We start from the raw sequence: 581 nt of genomic DNA, 5'->3' as shown, positions 1-581 counted from the left end.
TTATCACATTTTGGCGTATATCATTAAAAATGACTGCAAATTTTTTGACAAATGTTTATTTTTATATACATGCAAGTATACCTAAATTAGCGCGTTGAGCTTGTATATTTATCTCTCTCTAACGCATTAATTCTATATACGTCAGTACCAACGCCTGACTAAATTATGTCTAAATTTGNTCATTTAAGCTTAACCAACTTTCAGTTGCTCGGAGCTAGTTTTGGAACGCTTCATGAAATATTTTCATGGACGGTAAATGCAACCCTGGGTGCATCATTAATGAGCTGAAAAACCAAAACAAATAATTAAATAAGTGCGTGCGTCTAAAAGTTTCGGAACAAATTGTGGATTAAAGCCTTTCGAAAGTGATAAATAACGTAAAAAGTGATTATATTAATATTGTTAATAAATCGAAGTTACTAATAATGTATACCCTTTCAGGGAAGATGCCGAAAAGGTGTGTATCCAGATGTCCAGAACAAGGATCCTTGTATAAGTTTCCATCGGAGGGAGAAATGCCAAGGTATATTTTTTATCTATATATATAAAAATGGAGACGTTTTTTTGTGTTCGTTAGTCGC

The 581-nt window shown here is 32.8% G+C and overlaps 1 long non-coding RNA gene across 1 annotated transcript; it reads left to right on the top strand.

Annotated features, from left to right (window-relative positions):
• Nucleotides 1-194: 194 nt before the first annotated feature.
• On the top strand, nucleotides 195-511 carry LOC108355479 (uncharacterized). Its single transcript, XR_001846549.1, has 2 exons — nucleotides 195-384; nucleotides 442-511. It is a non-coding gene; the product is annotated as an uncharacterized LOC108355479 (long non-coding RNA).
• Nucleotides 512-581: the final 70 nt, after the last annotated feature.

This window comes from Rhagoletis zephyria, unplaced genomic scaffold, assembly GCF_001687245.7.
Source record: "Rhagoletis zephyria isolate East Lansing unplaced genomic scaffold, Rhagoletis_zephyria_1.1 Rzeph_scaffold_46122, whole genome shotgun sequence".
Lineage (NCBI taxonomy): Eukaryota > Metazoa > Arthropoda > Insecta > Diptera > Tephritidae > Rhagoletis > Rhagoletis zephyria.
Note: the sequence above shows the minus strand (reverse complement) of the source record. Positions and strands in the feature narration are given on the sequence as shown.